The sequence below is a fragment of the Triplophysa dalaica genome, chromosome 4 (genome assembly GCF_015846415.1).
Source record: "Triplophysa dalaica isolate WHDGS20190420 chromosome 4, ASM1584641v1, whole genome shotgun sequence".
Classification (NCBI taxonomy): domain Eukaryota; kingdom Metazoa; phylum Chordata; class Actinopteri; order Cypriniformes; family Nemacheilidae; genus Triplophysa; species Triplophysa dalaica.
In genome coordinates, this window is record NC_079545.1 from 7,541,250 (window position 1) to 7,565,073 (window position 23,824).

The 23,824-nt window shown below is 41.3% G+C and overlaps 1 protein-coding gene across 2 annotated transcripts in view; it reads left to right on the forward strand.

Moving 5' to 3' along the window:
- Positions 1-211: 211 nt before the first annotated feature.
- The window catches only part of flrt1a (fibronectin leucine rich transmembrane protein 1a), a 52,978-nt gene continuing 29,365 nt past the window's right edge, over positions 212-23,824 (forward strand). For both annotated transcript variants that reach the window (XM_056747134.1, XM_056747133.1), the window contains exon 1: positions 212-563. The gene's annotated coding sequence lies outside the window, so the exon portion shown is untranslated. The remainder of the gene's footprint in view (positions 564-23,824) is intronic.

Sequence of the window (23,824 nt, forward strand, 5' to 3'; positions counted from 1 at the left end):
TTGTTTTAAATTTTATTTTTGTTTAAAACGTTGTCGATGACTCCACCTGAAATACTTATTTCAAAAACTAGTTGTCTCTCTTGCAGCATAAACGTTTGTCCGAAGAAATCATTCAGAAGAACCGACTGAAAAGAACGATTCGTTCACGAATCAGTCATCACGTTGCTCTGAACCGAGCCTGAATTATGCATTCAGACTAACAAGGAAAAGTGATGCCCTGAGAAGAGGACATGGATTCGGGAAATATGCATTTAAGGGCGATTACGGTTTTTTATCGACGCGATATATACGCACGCATGATTCATTAACTGTGGTGTTTTTTGCTACGTAGCAGGGGGCGGATTTTGTAGCAAAGAAAAAACGATAGTGAATATCAGATGATCGGTGAATGGGGGAGATCAATAAGGGGTATTTTAACCATGACTGACTGACTGACAGTAGGTTCAAATTACTGTTTTTTTTCTCCTGGTTGGATGGAAACGGATGGAACTTTGCAATTCTGGGGAAATACAGATCCTTCTGTTTTTCGTAAGCATGGATGGACAGATAGACAGTCAAAAAAGGTAAGGGTGTCATTGTATAATTCGTCAGTCAATGTATTGGGTATGAGCTGTTTTTAAACAGTGCTGGCCATCGCACGTAATCGCTTCGCTGTGTGAATTCGTGCGAATCGAAAACAGACGTTGTCAGAATTCAGCAGAGCAACTCCAGCGTAAAGCTTCGACTTTTCACTAGGTTAGCTCTGTTTTTGCAGAAATATGACCAAGATCAGATTCGCTTAGCTGGAAAAGCATCACATAAAGAACGATCCGAAGTGCGCGTTCTTGCATTACATCTGCGCTGTATTGATCTATTTTTTATATGGCAGAGAGGCTTCAGGGGGACGTTTTTATCGCCTCTGACAAAAGGCGGCTTGTCAGGTTAAAATGCGTTCTGTTCCACGCCATTGTTCTCCGTCATGCTGTTTCTGAAGGGAGCAACGCGTCCTTTAAGAACAACCCCATTGATTTTTAATTGTTGTAAAGACATAAGTTTAACAGGAACATATGTTGTGCGTGTGCAGGTGGGGGATTGAACAACCGTGTAGTGATATCAGACAGGGTACATATCATTTTGTGCACGTGTAACCGGTTTGACAGTAAAGCTTAATGTACATGTGTTTGACTCTTAGGTGTCTTTGTCTATAGCCTGTTTTAATATTGTTTTTTCCCCCATTAATGCGGCTTGCGGCACCTAGTGCTCAATGAGCTGTAGTCAGCGCGGTCAGGGTAGCAGGTAGCGGATGCTGAAGCATCATTAAATTCTGAACGATGCTGTCATCGTTTTACACAGCTCTGAACATATTAGAAGAATGCTCTAGTGTCTAATGGCAACACAAGGCATTTGAATTTAATAAGTGCTAAGGGATATCATTTTAAGGCATAACCGGTATGAAACGGTTGCAATGTCGTGCTTTTGGATGACTAATCCGTTCATTGTAAGCTTTTGGAAATTTGGTGGCGGTTGTATAAATGAGGATTCGACGTGGATGTAATGCTCTTAAGATCTCATCCAGTGCACGAACATTGCTACAGTTGATGGTTGGATAACAGTCAGTACGTTACTTGTTAATAAACATTGCTTGTTACCTAAAAACTGAAAATTGCTTGATTACTTAATCAATCCAATTTTGTTGCAAACACGTATGATTTTCTTGCTTTTGTGAGTCAAAAGTCTGTGAGTAATTTTTTTAACATTTCAAATATATCAATAATATAACACCAACAAGGATCATTCTGGTAAGATCATGATGTGTGTGTGTTAGAGAGAGAGAGAGAGAGAGAGAGAGAGAGAGACAGAGTCTATTATGGTTGTGCTAGACTTTTTCATTAGGATCTAAAACACTGATAGCGCACTACATCTGACAGACGTCTGCAATACAAAGTTTGTCTATGTCTATGTATATGTAAAACTCAGTGTTGTATGTCCACATTATCATGCATGTCATCAGTGATTGAATATTTTACTTTTTACGCTGGCAGATAAAAATTTGAAAAGTTCTGGGGCCTGTTTATCAACAGTGCGTACGCTCAGATGTGTGCGTAGTGAGTGCGTAGGAACAGTTTCAAGCGAAGTTACGGATTTACCAATTTGTACCTTTATGTAGCAATGTGCGTAAATATACGCACACCTATTAGCATGCTTACGCAGAAAACCTAATGGTAGAACAGTGATACTACAAAAAGCAAGTGCCTAGGGATGCTCCGATCCGATATTTGTATCGGAAATCGGCGTCGATACTGAATAAAATTCTAGATCGGGTATCGGTGAAAAAATTGCACCGATACCCGATCTAGCTTACATAAAATTTCTGCTAGGCGATGTAAAAGTTCCTGGAGACACCGGCGCTTAAACTCTCTCGTGGCTGTGCTTTGCGAAGCGTGTGACATCATACGCTAGCAACGTGCTCTTTACGTAGTGTGCGTGAACAAGCGAACATAGCTTACATTGAGCAGCGAACAGCATGGAGCGACAAAAAATATCTGCCATTTAGATTTACTTTAGAACAGCTACGCCAACAAGTTACACCGCTGTTTGCAATACATGCGAAGTAAATGTTCCGAGGGGTGGTGATAAAGCTGTTCATTATAATACTACTAATTTAAGCACGCCGAGTTCAATAAGCTGAAGAAACTAAAACGAGACGGTACGAAGCAGCTAACTTTGGAGGAGACAACGAAAATAATTCAGAAATTTCCATCTAGTAGTGTGAAAGCAGCGAAAATCATTGAAAGCATTTTGAATTTCATGGTAATGGATTTGCAACCGCTGTCCGTCGTTGCGAACAATGTCTTCAGACTCCTTATAAACCACCTGGAGCCGCGGTACGACATTGTGAAGCGTAACTGAGACCTGAACTGTACCAAAAAGTCTGCAAACATGTATACGAAAAAAATAAAGATGTTAATTCGGTGAGTTTTGTGGATAATTTGACTTTGAATTTCTATTTGCACCGACTAAACTATTATATCTTTTTCCGTTTATTTTTACATGTGCAGCACAAGCTAGGGAAGCTAGTGTTTTGTTTATCTTTCGGTGTTGGATGTTAAATTTGATTTCCACTAAACTTTAGCTTAGTTTAGTGGACTTTGCTTTAATGACTAAAGCATTAAAAAGAGCTGATTCCTGTTTGAATATCTAAAGCAGTGAAGCTATTGCTTTTTTGCTCAATTTCAGCTGCTTTATTGTTTATTGTGCATTGATTTTTTAAATTATATTTGCACATAACAGTTATTAAGAGATTTTGTTTCCATTTATTAATACTTGTCTATCAAGCTAGTGAAGCTGTTGTTTTATTCAGCTGCTTAATTTGCACTTTAATTTTGAATTTCAAGTTTAAGATAGTGAACATTTTGTTTTATTTTGCTGGTTTAATAAATAATTCACAAAATTTGTGAATCATTTGTTTGTTATTTTGTTTTACGGGGTCAGGAAATTAATGTTAAGTCGAGCTTGATGTCTTGCACAGCAATGCACACAGTTTATTAAGTAATTGTGCACTTTAAAAATGTTACCTTAGTATCGGATCGGTACTCGGTATCGGCCAATACTGAATCTCAGGTATCGGAATCGGTATCGGAAGCAAAAAAGGTGGATCGGAGCATCCCTAGTGCCACGGTGTGTTTCCTTTGTCCTTTATCTGCAAATACTCAACTAGTAAATTCATAGTTCAAGCTAGACATTTGTCTAATTGTTGTGAGAAGTTAAAAAAGACAGATGGGAAATCATTTGAAATGACTTTGATTGGATGATTTGGCAAACCTTTCATTGAAAAGAAAAAACATTCAAACAAACTAAAAAAGAACAAAAAAGAGGTTTGCATATTTATCATTATTAAGAAAATTATATAAATATTTTTTTAACATCTTATTAGTGTTCGGCGATATTCTCTATAGTCAGATCGTTTTCTTTCGCCAGACTCTGGATCGCAGATACACGATAGTATCAAGGGGCGGGGTAATTACGCATTTATCCATGACAAGCTGGATTTGTTGAGAAAAACAAAAGCTTTAGTGTCTAGAAAATGCTCATGCTTGACTGAAATGAGCATTCTGTCAGAGTTTAAGTTAAGTGCAAATTGTTACTTACCACCGCAACCTTTTAAACGAGAGAAAGTAAACTATTGCCATAAGTCAATATCATTCATCCAAATGCGTCATTGATGCATTGCCCGCATGCGCTGTTATTACTTAATTGCCAAATGGAAACAACTCATGCGCTGGTTTTAAACACTTCCTGCCAGGAAAAGCCAGAGCCACGCATATCGCAAGCTCTCTCTAGCACTAAAAACTCAACATTATCAACTGTTTGGCTTGAGGCAAAGCCCGCAATAAAACTCTCTCTGGTGCATCACTAGCTCTCTCATGCGCTGAAGACTCAAAGCCCGCACATTATAAACTCTCACTGGTGTGAGGAAAAGCCAGAGCCGCGCGCATCACAAGAGCTTTCCTGTGCTGAAAACTCAAATCCCGCACATAATAAACTCTCTCTGGCGTGAGGTAAAGCCTAATGCATGTTTGTAATATTGATTTGCAACATGCCCTACATCTTATTGCATTTCTATTACTAGATCGCTTTACCAAATCATAAAAACATTGCAATTTCACCAAAAAAAGAGCTGCAAATTCAGTTCTCAACAACCCATGAGAGCGCGCCTGTGTTTTCTAAACATTAGAATATGACTACGAAGCATTCATGTGGAGTGTGAAATCAAGCATCGATACAAAACCTCACTGAAGATCACTTAATTTTTTGAAACATGCATCGAATGTTCCTGTGACAAAAGTTGCAAATGTTATTAAGAAGTTTAAAGGCCATAGAATTGTAGGAACCCTCGCTGGGCGTGGCCTCAAGATGCAAATCAACCCCAGATTAAACAGAAGGATAGTGCAAATAGTAGAAAAAGATCAAGGATAACTGCCAAAGAGATACAAGCTAAACTCCAAGGTTAAGGTGCGCCAGTTTCTGATCCCAACATCCGTTGCTTTTTGAGCATGGAAGAAGACCCAGGAGGACTCAAGTTTTGAAAGAAAAACTTAAAAAAGCCAGACTGGTATATGTTCAAATTCATATTGACAAGCCACAATCCTTATGGCAGATTGTCCTTTGGACAGATGAGTCAAAACTGGAGCTTTTTGGCAAGTCATTTCAGTTTTATATTCACAGACGAAAAAAATCAAGCTTTCAATGAAGTGAACACCATACCTACAGTGAAACATGGAGGAGGCTCGGTTATGTTTCGGGGCTGCTTTGCTGCATATGGCACAGGGTGCCTTGAATCTGAGCAGGGCACAATGAAATCTCAAGACATTCTGGAGCGAAACGTACTGCCCAGTGTCAGAAAGCTCTGTCTCAGTCGCAGGTCATGGGTCGTCCAACAGGATACTGACCCAAAACACACAGCTAAAATCACCTAAGAATGGATAAGAACAAAACATTGGACTATTCTGAAGTAGTGTTGCATGATAGACCGGTACTAGAAATGTATTGCGATACCCATCTGTTAAAACTATACAAATTTCTCATTTATTTGTTACCGGTACTTTAATGATGTGCGCGATTCACAGAAAACGCATTCTGAAATGTGTCCATTTGTCGCATGCGTATGTGTGTGCGGTGCGTACAACTCTCCTTCCTCGTATTTGTGCAGCAGATATCGGGGGTGACATTCGAAGTAATGGCGGCAAACATAAGTGCCTTTTCCGTCTTTTCACGGCTTATCAGTGAAGCAGATGCTCAAAGGGTCATCATTGCAGAGTTAAAGCGTGTCAAAGTCAATATATGAAAAGCTGAATAATGCTTTTTGATTAATTTTGTGACAGGCCAACATTCCCAGCATTGATAATGCTTTACAACTAGGTTCCATTTCTAAACATTGGTTAGCCAACATGAACTAATAAAGGGGAAGACTTTTACAGCAGTTACACATCTTAATGGTTTTGTTTCAACAGATTTAATAAATTCTAAATTATTTATTAAATATTTATATCAATTTAATATTAACAGTTGTATTTGTTAACATTTGTTAATGAACTAATATGAATAAACAACTAGATTTGTATTATGTAACATAAACAAATTAATAAATGCTGTAAAAAGACATTTTTTGTTAGTTCTTGTCAGAATGCATTATGTAATATTTTTAATGTATTGAAGTGAATGAATTTGACCATGCTTTAAGGTCTTAAGGTCTTAAGTTAAAACAATTTATTTTCTCGTTTCACCTTAGCAGGCAGCAAACACTGAGACAGGTTCACGTTTAGAACTGTATCATAGATTTATACCTGACACTCATATGTAGGTATGTGTTGTGACATCCATCCATCCATCTTCTACCGCTTATCCGAACTACCTCGGGTCACGGGGAGCCTGCGCCTATCTCAGGAGTCATTGGGCATCAAGGCAGGATACACCCTAGATGGAGTGCCAACCCATCGCAGGGCAGTGTTGTGACATGTTATTCTTAAATAAGGGGGAAGACATGTTCAAAAAGCATGTTGTAGGGTTTAAAAAATAAAATAACAGAATTTGTGTTTTTTATTTAATTACTTCCTGTTTTTTTTTAATGGTATTGATTTATTATTGGTATAGAAATAATTTTCTTAGGTATTGTATCAAAGTCAAAAATTTGGTATTGTGATAACACTATTCTGAAGTGGCCTTCTATGTGTCCTTATCTGAATCCAATATCTATGGAAAGGGCTGAAACTTGCAGTCTGAAGAAGACACCCATCCCTGAAACAGCTGGAGCAGTTTGCTCAGGAAGAGGGGGCCAAACTACCTGTTAACAGGTGCAGAAGTCTTATTGAGAGCTATAGGAAACATTTGCTTGCAGTGAGCGCCTCTAAAGGTTGTGCAACAAAATATATGGTTAGGGGATCATTTTGGTCCTTGACATTTTCATTTGTTTTATTATTTACAATATTATATTAAATAAAAAATCAAAAGCAAAGTCTGATTTCGATTAAATAAGGAAACGACAATGAGAAAATTGTGCAATCTCCGTTTTTTTGTGGTACCAACAAATTTGAGAACGTCTGTAAATATACAGTATATATTCAGTGGCTATTGGCAGCCAGCACTTCTTGGAGCAAATCATTTGCATACACAAGATGGTTCATTAGTAAGCCAGCTAAACAACATTTACATTTTGCATTTACATTTAGTTCTTTAGCAAACGCTGTTATACAAAGCAACTTACAGAGAGTTCAGGGAGCAATAGGCGATATGTCATAGAGGAGCAATAATACAATGGGTGCTAATACAAAGTTACTTTCTAATGGAGACAAACAAGAGTGCTCCTAACTAATATTGTCCCCAGCAGTAGAAAATGTACGCTCTGAGGGTGTGGATGGTGCTGGCACATCAGACACCATCAAAGGTTACTGGAGTCATGAGGACAGCCTAGATGGAAGTCATCTGCAGTGTTTATGTGTCTGAATCTTCTATGTAGTGCTGCTGGCAGTCATCTCTGACCTCCACAGCAAACGGCTCTTGAAGGGCGGATCTTTGGCCTCCTTGGTAAACAAATAAAGATAAATGCAGAAGTTAATTTTGTTCTGAAAATGAAATTAAAGAATATAGGATGTCTTTATATTTTCTTAATCAGTTACTATCAGCCTTAAAGCATTTAGCACAAATTTTGTGAAGTCTTTAGCCCCAACTTGCATCCAAACAAAATCTAACGGAAGGTCCCAATGATTGGACTAACTTAAACCGCACTCAGAAACAATAACTTATACACATGCACAGACCAATACGAGTAAGTCGATTGTGTTTGTTTGTTTTTATTTGCTAAACGTTACATTAACTGTTGGAGCCCCAGTCAAAGCTCCGCTATTTTTTTGCATTTTGGCATTGAATCCACTAACTTTTTGCAGCCATACATTCAAACAAGTACTTATGTCCTGGTTCACATGACTAAATCACTGCACACAGAAACATTAACTTAATTAATACAAGTGAATGGACCAATACAAAAATATGATTGTGTTTGTTTGTTAAAGGTTAACCTCACCTGTCAGAGTACCACTCTTAGCGCCACTGCCTTCACTGTGTGGTAGGTGTGTTGTTGAAGGACTCTCTGTGGCAGTAGCCTCCAGGTAGAGGTCATTTTGGGTCAAAGATCTTTACCTGACCCGAAATGACTCAAATCACTTTTACCCGAACCCGATGTTCAGTAAAAATCCTGACCCAAGATAGACCCAATAAAGTTAGACCCGAGTCCGACCTTACCCAGGATACATTCTTTTCAGACTGGATCCGAATGTAAACGTCTTTGATGTGTGACTGCAGCCCTGTACACCAGCCTGACCATCAGAGGAAGGCTAAAGAAACGAATCCCTGTGGCCTGGTAACCAGTTCGGCTCGCTGCTCCGTTTATTTTTTATGTTTTTTTGATTTCAGAATTCGTCTTTCAGTTGTAACCAGTGGATATTATCCATCCATCCTTTTTCTTCCGCTTATCCGGGGCCGGGTCGCGGGGTCAGCAGTCTAAGCAGGGATGCCCAGACTTCCATCTCCCTAGACACTTCCTCCAGCTCTTCCGGGAGGACGCCGAGGCGTTCCCAGGCCAGCCGGGAGACATAGTCCCTCCAGCGTGTCCTAGGTCTTCCCTGGGGTCTTCTCCCGGTGGGACATGCCCGGAACACCTTCCCGGGAAGGCGTCCAGGGGGCATCCGGAAAAGATGCCCGAGCCACCTCAGCTGGCCCCTCTCGATGTGGAGGAGCAGCGGATCTACTCTGAGCTCCTCCCGGATGACCGAGCTTCTCACCCTATCTCTAAGGGATCGCCCGGCCACCCTGTGGAGAAAGCTCATTTCGGCCGCCTGAATCCGGGATCTTGTCCTTTCGGTCATGACCCACAGCTCATGACCATAGGTGAGAGTAGGAACGTAGATTGACCAGTAAATCGAGAGTTTCGCATTGCGGCTCAGCTCCTTCTTCACCACGACAGACCGGTACAGCGACTGCATTACTGCAGAAGCTGCACCGATCCGTCTGTCAATCTCCCGTTCCATCCTTCCCTCACTCGTGAACAAGATCCCCAGATACTTGAACTCTCCACCTACCTGAAGTGAGCAAGCCAACCTTTTCCGACTGAGAACCATGGCCTCAGATTTGGAGGTGCTGATTCTCATCCCAGCCGCTTCACACTCGGCTGCAAACCATCCCAGTGCATGCTGGAGGTCCTGGTCTTATGGGGCCAGCACGAAGACATCATCTGCAAAGAGCAGAGATGAAATCGTGTGGTCCCCAAACCCGACGCCCTCCGGCCCGTGGCTGCCCCTAGAAATTCTGTCCATAAAATTTATGAACAGAACCGGCGACAAAGGGCAGCCCTGCCGGAGTCCAACATGCACCGGGAACAAGTCTGACTTACTGCCAGCAATGCGAACCAAGCTCCTGCTCCGGTCGTACAGGGACCGAATAGCCCTTAGCAAAGGTTCCCGAATACCATACTCCCGGAGCACCCTCCACAAGATGCCGCGAGGGACACAGTCGAATGCCTTCTCCAAATCCACAAAACACATGTGGATTGGTTGGGCAAACTCCCATGAACCCTACGTCGCCCGGCATGGCGCAGCCGGGGCCCCAACCTGGAGCCAGGCCCGGGGTTGGGGCTCGTATGCGAGCGCCTGGTGGTCGGGCCTTCCCCCATGGGGTCCGGCCGGGCTGAGCCCGAAGGAGCGACGTGGGGCCACCCTCCCGTGGACCCACCACCTACAGGAGGGACCGTAAGGGGCCGGTGCAAAGTGGATCGGGTGGTAGTCGAAGGCGGGGGCCTCGACAACCCGATCCCTAGACGTGGAACCAGTGGATATGAAAAATTAAATAGGTCAATAAAATATAATATGATAATAAGTTGCCCCTCTTGTTGCATTTGGCAACTCTGGGAAATGGCGCAACAGAAAACTCAGGATAAAGACGCAAAACAATAAGACATCTTGATTGAAAGGTCTGGCTCAACGTAAATAAGCCTACTATACAGCCACGCGAAGTCGCTGGACTTCTTGAGTTGGTAACTGTTCTTAAATTACCCGAGATCCGAAGACACTCATATTATACCCAACCTGTGTCCGTGGGCACCTGTGAATCTTTTAGATCCGAACCTGCTGGGATCTCGAGTCTGCCCTCGGGTTTTGGTTCTAAGTGGATCCGTGAAGACCTCTACCTCCAGGTGGAGCAGAAAGTGAGAGAGAGAGATAGGAGGATGACGTCACAGGTCGTCACATTTGTCGTTAGTAGCTTTAATCAACTCGAATTCCATGCCATTTTACCGGTACTGTAACTATTCGTCATTCATAAACTGCGTTTATTCGTGTTTGAGCCGTGTTTTGGAGACATTATTTTAAAGTGTTGCTTTAAAGCAAATATTGTCCTTTTTTCTTGTCATAGTGGAACAGAATGCATAAATTGATCTCTCTGACGTTACTTCTGTAAAATATCTTTAGATTTATCCTCTTTTCACTTCATGTTGCCACTGCTGCACTTGTCTTGGCGCCCATACTGTTCAGTGAGATACAGTGAGCCGACCGTAAGCTTACTTGAGTATTGTAAATACAAACGGTGCTTCCGAGAGTGACTGGTGGTTATCATCCAGCCTAGGCCTGCACGATTAATCGTTTTTAAACCGAAATCGCAATTTGAAGGAGTGCGATGTTCAAATCGCAAAAGTTGCGATTTTTCCGATTAAAAGGTCTTTAAATAAGATAATGCACCTACGTAGTATTTGACAGCAATTTTACGTTTATCCAATAGTTCGCATTTTAACACTTTAGTGATGCGCGGATGGCGGTTATATCCGTGGGCGCTGTGGATGGATGATCCGTGGGTCGGGTAATAAAAAAACCATTCTGATTAATTGCGGGTGGGTCGCGGGTGGATGATATCATATACAATATTAACAAAATTTCTCAAAAAATACGAACATGTTTTAAATGCATTTTTAATCAGGCGCTAATTTGCAGTAATTTAAAACAAATGCGCGCGTGGCGGCGGTAGATGACGGTCTATTTCTTAAAGCAGAAATGGAGGCAAAACGGATCCGAGAGAAATTTTAAAAGGGAGAATTAAAAACAAAACAAAAGGTAGGAAAGATAAGGACCGTGTGGGAGCATTTCACCGAAGTGGTTTAACGAATCAAGTACTGGGTATGTTATATGCAACGACAGTGAGACACTGTATGTATATGAAAGCCATAAAACTGGTACCTCTAATATGGTACATCACTCGAAAGATTAGATTTAAGCATTTACAGACAAAGACAGTGCTAGAAAATTTGCTGAGTAATTAAAGTTACGATCGGGTCCGGATATCTATATCAGAGAAAACTATACCGGGAGCAGCAGTTCAAATTCGCAACAAAGTAACGTTATGTCTGCTGAAGCGCAAAGTCCTGCAGCAGCAGACGACTTGGTACCTAAAAGAAAAAGCAACGCTTATGTTTGGAATTATTTTGAAAGTCTGTGTCGACCTCGCGACACGATTGCTCACGCGTTTGAAATTAGCACACTCTACGACAAATTTTCACAAAGGTAGGCCAAAATAACAGACGCCATACATAACTGTAATTGTTTACAGTGTGTTTGGGATCTTAAAAGTTTAAGGTTTTATTTATACTTGTTAATTTAAGTATTTAAGATACTGCTGTTATTCTCTTAATTTGTCATGACATTTTTGCAAACAGTGGGATAACGTTTCAATAGTTAGTGATTTTGCTTGGACTTTCTTTGATGCATGCTGTTAAAACCAACACAACAAAACCTAGCTTTTTTTAATATCAAATCGCATTTAAATCGCAAATCGCAATTTTGGTCAGAAAAATCACAATTAGATTTTTTCTTCAAATCGTGCAGCCCTAATCCAGCCTGTATAAATTTCCTATAAAGCGTACCGTTCCCATTCACGCCTTGGCCAAAATAACACATACATCTAAGTGAATGTAAGCAGCGTAATGTATCAGTATACCTGGCCAGTGTTTTAAATGCAAGATCTCCCTCGTCTCTTGTCTGCACAACCCGAACACAATTCCATCTTGGACCCATGACCCCAGCTGTAAATGATAACTGTGAAGGTAAATTGTGTTCGACACATACCGATGCGTGCAGCAGTTTGAAGATGTAACTGCATTTTTTTGCATACTTGAGAACGTTGGGTGACATGCTCAGTCTCTGGGTCTCTCTGCTTGGGCATACAGCTAGTCATTAAACATCATACAGCGAAACATCATTGCACACCTGTCAGTAATTTGGGCTCTAGGGCGGTCTCCGGCTAGAAAGCAGACAAAGTCCCCAGATCTTCGGTATTAAGGTTCTATTGGGATCGGAATGTGGAATCGAACGACAAGACATTTTTTGATACTCGATGTTATCAAGGCAATTTTGGTAAAAAGTTTCAAACTCGATACCCAGCCCTACGAGCGAAAGCACAAACACAGCAGCTTGTATGCTTTACACTGTTTTTTTTCGTTTCAACAAACTATTCCTAAATGGGAAACTAAACTATATAAGGTTTTCGTAGGTACAGGGCGGATGTAATGTATTTGAAAGGGATTCTCATGGATTTAAAGCGCTGCAGTCACTCAGCAGGCCCAATCTGTACAAGAAAACATTTTCACATTTGAACAGCCACAAAAGACCTACTACTCTTTGCCTATGGACATAATATGTAAAAACGGGGAACAACAAGCTTGCTAACCTGACAGGATTTTAACTTTCGGGCTGAAGACATAAAAGTTTTGGTTGAAAGATTTTTATAACACACACTAACACTGCTTTCTGTTTGTTTTTTTGCCACTTCAGGTCTCGTTTATATGGCTATTGTGTGCGCTTATTTTGACCATTCGATCATACATATCTGTAAACTAGTTGCTGTTTGAGAATATTGCCGTCTATAAATTTTGACCATCCATAGAGTTTTTCCGGAACATGGGGGGGTGGGTGGATATTGAAAATATATATATAAAAAAATGAACCTACAGAGTGGGGTTTTAGCCACTCTGAGGCTGCTTAGGAAGCAGCGGCATTATAATTCATCCGGTTAAGAGTTCTTCTACCACTAAAATAATTTTGGAGACATTATTTTAAAGTGTTGCTTTAAAGCAAATATTGTCCTTTTTTCTTGTCATAGTGGAACAGAATGCATAAATTAAATATTAAAATAACTAAATATTCTTATGGGGGAGGATGCCCCCACACCCCCAACAGGGATTTAAATTGTATGTGTGTCACATGGCTTTTCCTATCACTGCTATGCGGATGATACACAATTCCACTCGTCATTTTAGCCTGACAATCCGACTGTTTCTGCACATATTTCATCATGCCTGAGTGACATTTCGCTCTGGATGAAGGACCAACACCTGCAGCTGAACCATGCAAAAACAGAACTGCTTGTAATCCCGGCCGACCCAAAGATTCATCACAACCTCTCAATTCAACTGGGCTCATCAACCATCACACCTTCCAGAACGGCCAGAAACCTAGGAGTGGTAATCGATGATCAGCTCAACTTCACGGATCTTGCTGCCAGCACCAACCGGTCCTGTAGATTAATACTCTAGGTTCCCAACCTTTTTTAGTCTGAGACTCCCTTTTTCCACAAGAAAATATTTTAGGGTCCCCCAACATATTTAATGATATTATTGCTCTTGCATGACAATTTTTTTTTGTTTTCAAACATACGATATGTTTATAATTATAACCAGATATGTTTATGCACAAATAATAGCCTATATATAATATTGAAAAATACAATAACAAAAACATCAGTAGGCAATTTGTAATTTAAAAATGTAAGCCTATATAAATGTAACCTGTAAATTGGCCTTATTTGAAATGCAATATCAAAAGTAAAAGTATTCACACTGTTGTAAGAAGAATGAATATAGGCTATTACAAAATGACTGCTGTCTGGCACCTCAATACTTGCATGTTATTTCTGGGGCTTTATCAATCAGTGTGATGATTGCTGCTGGCAGTGAGTATAATTCGCGTTGAGAGATCTTTGACAGGGTAAGACGCATACTGTATCATCCTCAAGGGTCTGTCTGGTCCTGTATTTGGTTTTAAGGGATGTCATGGTTGAATACCCAGCTTCACAGAGGTAGGTGGTGCTAAAGGGAATCAGCACCTTCATTTCAGCAGTGTGACAGACTGGGTGTTCTTCTGCAATTTCAGACCAGAATGTTTCCGGTGGAACCTCCCTGAAATGGGCTTTCAGGCTGGCATCAGAGCATATTTCTAAAAGCTCTTCCAGAAGTTTTGATGGCAGAGTAGCTGGAAGCTTTGCTTCAATGTTCTCATTGAAGAGGTTTCTGATCCACAGAAAATCAGCTGCCTGCCCCTCATTTAGAGCTGAGAAATAACTATACAATTTCTCCAGGACATTTGATAGATGCACTGTTATTTGACATTGAATGATTTTTAAAATACAAGTGTCTCTGCAATAAATGTATGGGTGTGCACTCTTCGCAGAGAGCAGTGAATAACTGGGAGTTGGCAGCTCTGGCTTTAACAAAGTTTAGGATTTTTACAGCCCCATCTAAAACTCCATGAAGACTGGGTTCCATTTCTTTTACAGTAAGCGCCTCTCTGTGCAGAAAGCAGTGCGTTGAAACGGCAAGGGGAGCAACCTTTTTGATACGTTGAACTACCCTGGACTGCCTCCCAGTCATCGCTGCAGCTCCATCAGTACAGACCCCACTACAGTCGCTCCAGTTTATCACATTTGATCTCATGAAATATCTAAAGTTTCAAAAATATTGTTTGCCGTCGTCGTGGTACTGAGCACTTAACAAAACAAAAAATCTTCTATTATCTCGTTTTCCCATTCATATCGAACGTATGATTTGAGCGAATAATCACTTTTAGTGCTATATAGCAGGGGTTTCCAAAGTGGGGGTCTCGACCCTGCCATAATGAGTAAATTACTATAAAAAAATCTTATGCTAGGCTGTGCTCTTTTGTGTTGTTATTATACGCGTTTGGGTAGAATAATTGCATATGCACACTTGCGCAGAACATTTGTATATTTGTGTATATAGTTTACCCCTTCTGAGGGTGGGGGTCTTGAGTCACTTACACTGTTATTATGAGGGTTGCATGCTGAACATTTTATATAGCACTTTTTAGAGAGTAGTAGGGCTGTGCGATATGGACAAAAAAAAAGAACCTTGATTTTTAACTCAATTTGGGGATTTTGATTTTAATTTCGATTTTCAATCAAATTTTTTAACACTTCATTTCCTTACACAAACGAACAGGGAAACTCTAGATTTTATAAATGGATGCAGTGTTTATTAAAACATGTTTCACAAAGAAGCATAAAATGCTGTAATATGTCTAGAACAGACATAAGGCAAGTAAAAACCAAGCTAAGCAAAATGTCTATAAAACAGACAATGGGCCAAATAATAAATAAAAGTGTAACAATTAGTCTCTGGAACCAACATACTAAATAATATGTCTCAAAAACAGACATAAGGAAAAATAAATGTGTGTGGTTAATCAAACCATGAAAACAAAAAACAGGCTGAAATGTCTCTTAATTAACAAAAACTAGAACAATGTCAGAAACTAGCTGCTTGAAATGTTTAAAGGTTTTTGGCTACGAAAACCAGCATGTCCACCATTTCTGGTTTCAAGCATGCACGCTGGCATGTCACCACATTCCCTCCTGTGCTAAACACCCTTTCTGATGGTGAGCTTGTTGCTGGAACACAGAGATATTTTTGTGCGAGCCTGCTCAATCTTGGGAAGTTTATCTGGTGTAGTTTCCACCATAGCAGCGGATTTTCCTCACTGTCGATTGAGGGAGTAAGCATGTAGCTGTTCACCTCAGAGGCAATGGCTTCATCCAGTTGCATAGATGCTGGCATGGCTGAGACACTCTTGAAAAAGCTTCCCAAAGACTTCTTTGACTTTTTCCTTGGTGGTAGGTCTGTGTCTTCATTCTCTCTCCTCGCGGTGCTCTCAGAATTCATTGCATTCTATTAAAACAAACAGACAGACAAAAGAAAATAAATATTACACCACATGTATACACCTACTATATTAACCTATGAATGTACCACTCAATTTAACCATACACCAACTCACCGTGTCTGAAATGTATTTTATATCAGACATCACCTTGGCCTTGATATTTGGAAGTTTGTCTGCAACAATGTAACTTGTCTTGAACCTTGGATCTAGGAAGGATGCCATATCCAGCAGTTCTTGAGTGTCTTCATCATCATAATTTTTATTCATGTACTCAAGAATTTTTGATTTTATTGTCTTGGTCAGGTCTGAGTCCTCATCATTCACAGCCAGGATCTTTGCGTTGAATAAATGAAGAACTGGTTTCAGATATGACACGCTGACATAGTCCTCGCCAGACAGAGCATCTATGAACTCTTGCAGTGGACTTAGTGCTTTGTTCACCGATTCAAGGACATCTATGTCCTGCCATTGTGGCACCAGGTGTCTTGCTTTGCGATCAGCTGAAAGAACCTGAGAAAGAGCCTTCTGTTGCTCCAAAACCCGTTCTATCATTCGTTGCCTTGTGCCCCACCTAGTTGGGCACTCTGTTATGAGTGCATGCTTTGGAAGCTGAAGTTGTTCCTGGGCTTCAGTTAACATCATCTTCTTCTTCCAACTATGTGAAAAATGCCCAACCAACTTTTTGCACAGACCTGTGACTCTGGAAATGCGGCAATCATCCTTAACTGCATTTTCTAAAATAATTAAATAAAAAAGGGTTTTACATGATAAGCATCATCCTTATTAAAAGCATATTTAAAAAAAAAAATGAAATACATAAAATGTGTAGGCCTAAACAAAAAGTGCTCAAGCACATTTAGTCACCTTTGATTCTATTGACTGTATGATTAAAAAGCGCTCTATGTTTGGGCCATAGCTCCAACCTAGCAGTCTGTTTCTTAACTACTCTTACTACTACTAAAGAAGATAAAATTGTATTGTATATTTTCACAGTAGTAAGCAGCATATATATTAATATTAATATTGCATTAATAAATTAAGGCTAAATTTAAACTTACCAATTGCAAGATGGAGTCTGTGTCCAAAGCATTGCAATCTTGTCCACTTGTTTAGAGCGGCAGCCTTCACAATGTTTGATCCGTTATCAGTGATGATTGACACCTGCTGAGCCTCAGAAAGTCCCCAGGAAGCCAAAGCATCTCTTAAACCCTGAGACAAATTTTCTCCAGTGTGGACATCGGGGAAGTATGACGTTTGCAAGACTTTGCTTTTCATTTCGAAATCATCATTAATAAAGTATACCGTTAAACTTAAGTAAGGCTCTGATGTTCTGCTTGACCACATGTCGGAAGTAGTCGCATAGTATTTCACTTGTTTTAACTCGCATTCCACACTGGCCTTGCATTTGGCATACATTTCAGGGATGGCAACTCTTGAAAAATAACTTCGCGACGGCAGCTGATATCTCTTATCAAGTGAGTGTATCATTTTTTGAAAGACGGCTTTACTGACAACATTGGCGGGCATCATATCTTTGCATAAATGGTACGTTTATTTCTTTATGCCTTTTTGAACTTTTTTCGTATGGTGTGCAGCTAGCAAATGCATGTATTATAGATTTTTGTTCACCTAGTTTTTGGGGTGCACTTTTGTTCGTGTCCTGGCTTTTCTTCTCCATGCACTGGTCGTAGAGCTCTTTGTGGCGCTGCCTCCGGTGTTGAAATAGATTAGATGTGTTACCATTTTTTGCTGCAACAATGGTTTTGCAGGTCTTGCAAATTACGTGGCTCTGTGATGCATCATCTCTGCTAAATCCAAAATATTCCCATATCACAGATGTCGATTTTCTCTTTGTTACCAATTCGTTAATCTGTTCTAAACTCATCTTCGCTGTTTCAGTACGATCCCCCTGTTCTGATCAACCGTTCGTTCTGTTAAATTTTCGCGGGCAGTGTAGGCGCGCTCGCTGCGTGGGATTCTGATTGGTTCAGATAGCATACTGCGGGACGTCAGTGGGTGGGAAAAGAATCGTGTTATCTGCGGTTTAGAAATCGCAGATGCTCACATCGAGGTTTATTTTAACGATTTCGATTAATCGCACAGCCCTAGAGAGTAGCTTCATATACTGTGGTAGGCTTTATGAGACCAGTTTTACTGCACTTATGATTTTTGTTGACCTTATGTTGTTCCACATGCTTTTATCGTTTACCTAATTTGTTAGTCACTTTGGAAAAAAAATTACAGTGTTTCATGTGCTAAATGTAAATGGTTGTCACCCTTTTCAAGTCTTGCAGGTCTCCATCGAAAGATTTAGATTTTAAAACTTACGTTGTGTCCCCTAAGACTGCTATACTAACTTAATATGTATTTTTAAATGAATGTTATCTTCACGGCTGAGGCAGGGGAGTTGCAGTTTGAGATGGAGCCGGGAGATAGAGTGAACAGCGTGTTGCTTGAGATAGATGGCATGTTTTGTGTGTAAATGTTTTATTATATTACTGGTGTTGCTGCCTTTGTTCCCTAATACACTGCATACATTGCATCTTAAATTGGTGTTGCTTAGTTTTGTAATGTAAGCCCACACTTTTGAACATTTCAACACACACCATGACTGCACATGCACATGGAAATCACACGTCTAGATAACTTCAGCCATGTGATGACATCATTCACAGATGGAAAATGACATGCAGCTGTAGCATCTGATTTGCCATTAACTCCCAATTATACGGAGATAAAACAAATCGATATAAACAAATATCGATTACAGTATTTATTGTCCTAAAGCTTATCAATACTCTGGTATTGATGCCATTATATACTGGTCCAAAAACATATAAGTGGTCCAAAAATATATAAGTATGTTTGTCTTTCAAACTATAACTAGGTTTGCCAACTTTGTCACTATGAAATACGGGACAATATTTTACATGTGGAGCAGTGCTAATTAATATACAGGGCTCTAGACTGCGAATAAATGTTCATTTTGAGACCGTTTTTTGAGACATCTTAATTTTTTTTTACAATTATTCTCGCATGTGTGACCTGCAAATTGTTATGTCTTTTGGAAAGACTAGTAGAACGCAAGCCCGCCACCAGTGAAGGCTGTGTGTGATATAGTCAACTGTGCAATTCAGGTCGTCATTGACAAGTTCACACACACACAACGTAAGCGCATTACTACGAATCTCTGTTTGCGCTCCTAAAATGTTCAGTCAGGGGCTACTGTGCTTTTAGTAAAAAAAAGTTAGGCTACACACAGTAGGCCTACTGTACATTATTTTAATACAACTAAATGCCCAATAAAGCCGTTCTTATTTACATATTTTCTGTTTTTAATACAAATTAAATTATATTAAATCAATGGAGCAGTCAATAAACTGGCCACTGGAAGTCGCGTATGGGACAAATCATGCAGGCTCAATATACAGGATATTCCCTCTCCCTCTCTCTCTCTCTCTCTCTCTCTCTCTCTGTGGGTGAAGGGAGTGGTGTGTAAATACCAGAGGTGGGGACAAGTCTCATATGGTCAAGTCCAAGCAAGTCTCAATTCTTAACCATCAAGTCTCAAGTCAAATCTCAAGTCACAGTTTAGACAAATCAAGCATGTCAAGGGTTCAGCCTAAGCAAGTCAAGTCGAGTCCTGATAAGTTTCAAGTCAAATCAAGTCGCAGCACTAAAATAAACAGAGGTAAATTTTAATGAAACATGTTTATTTTTTAAAGAAATATGAACTTATATACATATATTAAGGAAAATCAATTGTAAATATAAATTAATTATCAGTGCTGTTCACTTGTCTATGTGTGTGCTTAAAGTTTGGTTCCAGCAGTCACACATTTTCATAAGTTTACATAGACACAGACATGGAAATACTTGTATCTGACAGAATGTAGGACTTAAGCATTTATACAGGCTATGAAGCTTATAAACTAAGTATTGTGACTGAAAATCTGCCTATTATATGTTATATACATATGATGTTGTAATACTTGTGCTGTCCATTATAGGTCACAGTATGGAATTTACTTCTAGTGATGGGAATCTCTGATCATTTTATTGACCTCGATCTTGAATCTCGTTAATCAAAATAAACGGATCTTTTTCATTTCGGCAGAATAAAAATAAAATGTCTGTTTATATAGCCCAGTGATAGAGTTATGATGCTTAATTTGTTATCTCTGCATTGGATGCGGAATATGCACGTTTCATACGTAATATATAATTTGAGAACATTTGTTTTCTATTTGAACTAGTTTCATTATTATTCATTATATACAGCACAAAACGTTATATTGTTATTGTGAGTGTACGTAAAAAATATGTAGACGGTTATACGATATAAATGATGAAATTTGTCTTGTCAGTATGACCGAAAAGGTTTTATAGAGTTTTTTAAGAAGAAGTGATCGCACCGGCGCGTTCATCAGCCTGTCATGCAGTACAAGCGAGCTGCTATTCAGCTTCCCCTCTCAGTCCACACAAACACTTAAAATTGCGCACATTTAATATAGACTTTAGCCTACATGTAATATAGAGAAGCCCCTTGTTTTTAAAATGCCCCCAACATTAAAATTCGGGCTACGCCACTGTTACAGCCAAAAACATTTATGAGATGAGACGTAGGCTTATCAGTGATGATCGATGATCACATTTCTAATACTAATAAAAAACAACCAAGGCCAAATTATCACAAACAGAAAAAATTAATTCATTACATTAGTAATAGTTTTATTACATTGACTATAAATAAATTACTTCTTATCTTCCCTTGTGGTTCTTGAAATGTCGGATGAAATTTGACGCTGTGGTTGTTGTACCAGACATTCTTGCGTTGCATACTCTGCATCTGGCAAATATTTTTTTATGACGTGGTCCAAAAAATTTCAAAGTCCTTATAGCGGAACGTGACTATTTGTGGAGCTTGACTGTTGTCTGCCATGTTTGGCGCGTTTTGAGTTGTGCAGCGTTAAAGGCATAGGCGCTAATTACTGCTACTGAATCACAATAATTATTTTTAAACAGAATTTTATTACTTTATTTTACTTTAAGTCATCGTCGAGTCTTCCACTTTAAGTCAAGTCTCAAGTCACTTGGTCTCAAGTCAAAGTCAAGTCAAGTCTTTTTCTTACTTCAATCTAGCAAGTCCTGAAAATCATGTGACTCGAGTCCCCCACCTCTGGTAAATACTGTGCCTTTTCATATATTTCTGAACTTGGATGTCTATTAAAGATGTAAAGTGTTAATTCGACAGGTAAATGACACCAATCCACGCTCGTATCATAAACAGAGAACATTTTAGTTGAAAAACAAAAAACACGTGCTGCGGAGCAATGTAATTTTGATCTGGCGCACGTTCATATAACAGCAACACAATTGACAAAGAAACCAGGAAGAGCAGGAGCAGTAAAATGCATGAAAGTAAGGGCATTACCAGAATGCGCTGTTTGCTGTGACGGATTTGAATGATCCCTAATTTCACGGTCGGTGAGGCAGAACCCAGGTGCAGGCAATAAAAGGGTTAACACAAAACTTTATTTAACAAAAACCCACAATGAGGAAAACACGATAAATGGAACAAGAATATGAGTAGTCATATGGGAAACAGCAATGAACTGACACAGGACAATGAAAACAAAGGGCTTATGGAGGGAACACTAACAAGGGATAATGACATGGGGCAGGTGACTGGAATGATGGAACCCACATTATGGCCTGTAGAGGTCAACATTGACTCATTAAACACCTCATCATAACCTACTCAGGATCTCCTCGTCCCGGCTAGAGACCAGACATGGAGGTTCCAGAGGTCTGGTCTGGGATGCCAGAACGTTCCCTTCCCCTGAGAGAGCAGGTCCTCCGTCAGGGGAATGGGCCAGGGGGGAGTAGTTGTCAAGTGCATCAGCTCTGAGAACCAAGTGCGGTTGGGCCAATGTGGTGCAACCAATAACACTTGGTGCTCCTCTTCCCTGACCTTGCACAGTGCACTAGGTGGAAGGCGTACTTCCGCTTGTCCCGCGGCCAGCTGTGCTCAAGGGCATCCGTGCCGAGGGGGGCCTCGTACAGGGAGTACCAAAGTGGGCAATGGGTGGTGTTGCCGTAGGGGAACAGGTGTACCTGGGCCTGCCCGAACAGCATCCAAATAAGCTGGACTGCTCGGGGGTGGAGTCGCCACTCTCCGCGACGCGTATACTGACAAGAAAGCGCGTCGGCTGTCTGGTTCAGGTTGCCTGGGATGTGTCTGGCCCGCAGGGTGCGGATCACCTGTTGACTCCACAGGAGGAGGTGTCGGGAATGTTGTGTTAGCTGTCGTGAGCGTACGCCACCCTGACAATTGATGTACGCCACGGCTGTAGTGCTGTCCAGGCGGACCAGCACGTGCTTGTCCTGCACGAGAGGTAGCCTCCTCAGTGCAAGTAGCACAGCCCACAACTCTAGGCAATTGATATGCCAGTGCAAGCGGGGGCCCGTCCAACGTGAAGACCCGTGGGGACAGGGACAGACCAAAAGGGAGGACTCTGTACTTATTTGCCTGCCCCTCGAGCGCGAACTGTAGGAACGGATGGTGTCGAGGGAGGATCGAGACATGAAAGTAAGCGTCCTTCAGGTCGATTGCCACAAACCAATCCTGACACATGATGGATGTCAGGATTAGCCTCTGCGTGAGCATCCTGAACGGCAGCTTGTTCAGGGTACACAGATCTAGAATGGGGCGCGACCCGCCGTCTTTCTTTGGAACGATGAAGTACGGGCTGTAAAACCCGCAGAACATCTTGGCTTGAGGGACGAACTCGATGGCCTGTTTCGCCAAAAGGGTGGGACCTCTGCCCGAATTACGGAGGCGTCCCTGCCTCTGACAGAGGTGGAGAGGATGCCCCAAAACTTGGGACGGTTTCTGGCGAACTGGATCGAGGAGCCAAGATGGACCATCCTCAGTAGCCACTGAGACAGTGTGGGCAGCTCTTGCCAAGCTCCCAGGGACTGAGACAGGGGGACCAAGGGGCCATCTGCTTCACCATTCCCACGGGGGGTGGTTCCTCGGCTGGCGGAGCTAACCACCTCTCACGGGAGGGACCCCGGAGGGAAGGCTGGCTCCGCCGACGTACCTGCCTGGTAGAACAGCTGCACGCACTGTCGGTTTGAGAGCGGTGCTGGCTGTAAGGTGTAATGTTGTTCGACCTTACGTCTCGCCAAGATTGAGGTTGAGTTGCCGAACACAGTCCAGTGGAGTGTGAGAGCGGCTGCAAGGGACACTCATGGAGAACGTAAACTCTCTTTGTGAGTAAGTAGGTGCCAGAACCTGAGAAGGGCCTGGCTTGGAGACGAGTCAGGAACCATCTCGTACCGACCGCTCAGAGCTGTGGCTGTGATGGTCGGACCCAATTTTGTTCTCCGTGGGGTCTTCCCATCAGGGGTGCGTCTTGCGAGAAGGTTGCTGATGGGGTGGAGGTTTCCCCCTCGACTTCCTCTTCCGGGGAAGCAGCCTGAGCTGGGAGCACAGGTACCGGAGCCGATGTCGAAGGTAGAATGTGGCTAATAGCCTCTGTCTGCTTCTTCACCTTCCAGTCCTTCTGAGCGAAGCAGACTTTCTCGGTGTCACTCATCTTCGCAAGGTTTAGCCAGAGGTGTCTCTCTTGGACCACTAGCGTGGATATCGTCCGACTCAGGGGCCGTGCCGTCACCTTGGTCGCCCGTAGGACGAGGTCAGTGCCGACACGGAGATCCTGCATAATACCCGGGTCGGCCTTACCCTCGTGGAGCTCTCTTAACACCCTTGGCCTGGTGAACCTGAGATGGCC